Source organism: Carcharodon carcharias, chromosome 8, assembly GCF_017639515.1.
Source record: "Carcharodon carcharias isolate sCarCar2 chromosome 8, sCarCar2.pri, whole genome shotgun sequence".
NCBI lineage: Eukaryota > Metazoa > Chordata > Chondrichthyes > Lamniformes > Lamnidae > Carcharodon > Carcharodon carcharias.
Genome location: NC_054474.1, coordinates 177,198,391 through 177,199,819, shown reverse-complemented (window position 1 = coordinate 177,199,819; position 1,429 = coordinate 177,198,391). Strand labels below are relative to the sequence as shown.

The window sequence follows — 1,429 nt, the reverse complement described above, 5'->3', positions numbered from 1 at the left end:
ATTGCTTATTAAGCAGGCATAGAAACCCTAGCTATTTCTTCTCACTGTCTCACTGAAGAAAATTACAGTGATCCATTATTGCACACCCCCCACCCTCCAACACCCCACCCCCCCTTCTATGGCACATTATTGTAGCTCCCTATTGCATCCATGTATTGTGTTCCCTACTGTGGCCCACTGTTGCAGTGCCTGACTGCACCCCGAGTACTGTAGCCCCCTCCTGTATCCCCATATTATGGTCCCTTATTGCAGCCCTTTATTGTGTCCCCCTATTGCAGCTCCAGTTGTTTAACTGAGTGAGCTTTCATATCAATTTTAGTCATAACCAGCTTCCCCGCACGCTCTCGCAATGCCTGGAAGATTATGATGCAAAGCTATGTTTACAGGCTATAAACAAGGCCTTCAAAACCAAAGCGCACTGCTCTCCCAAAGATTGAGGGTGTTTATTGCCCTGATGAAACAGAATTTTACCTGGGCAAGAGATGTGCCTACATCTACAAAGCAAAGAATAACACTGTCACTGCTGGTGGTAAACCAGACAAGACCCGTGTCATTTGGGGTAAAGTGATCCGTGCTCATGGTGCGAGTCAAGGTCAGCAGTAACCTGTCCGCTAAGGCTATTGGGCACAGGATTCACGTGATGCTATACCCATCAAGAATTTAAATCGCTGTTGTGCATAAACTGACATTAAATAGTAAAACAAAAAAAATAAAATAATTGGAGCCCAGACTTCATCCTGGTCAGTTCACATTATCTGATGTGACATTTTTTTAACATCTGTACCATGATGGCCCTTCTCAACCAAACCAATTGGACTAGGAGTGGAAATTCTCAAAATAACAACTATTGGTAATAATTATCTGCAGCAAAGAAGGGAAAATAAATGTATTTTTCCTGCAATAAGAAAAATAGAAGATACGAGAATCAGCAGGTCAGAGATGAGTAAAGGCCACTTGGTCAATCACAACACATTCACCTTTGTAAACAAGCTCCCTCATTGTTAAATCTAATTGTGCTGAATTGCGAACATAATGGGAATCTTGGAGGTTAAATCATTCCAAGCTTTTATCAATTTTTATTGTTATCAATTATCAGATGGACAATGATCAGAAGCAGGGGCCTTGTATGGCTGGGATTTCTCTTTCTGACACAGAGCCGTTGAAGTCCGTTGTAACTACAATTCAGGTACATAGTAGGAATCAAACCTTGGACCATCCTGGTCCACATAACTTCATCATAATCAAAGCTGAATACAGCATTCATCTGTCATCTGACATACTGTCTGATCACCACATCTCCTTGGGTAAACTTGCTGAGCTGAAACTCCATCCTTCCTGATGGGTAAAATCATTTAACTTATGGCCACCCATTTCTGAAGTGAAAAATGGGCTATTGGCAACTGAAAATTGATGGGATCTCCTCAGCCTC

General features: G+C 42.0%; 1 pseudogene; it reads left to right on the top strand.

Annotated features, from left to right (window-relative positions):
- Positions 1–349: 349 nt before the first annotated feature.
- LOC121281363 lies at positions 350–664 on the top strand (annotated as a pseudogene).
- Positions 665–1,429: the final 765 nt, after the last annotated feature.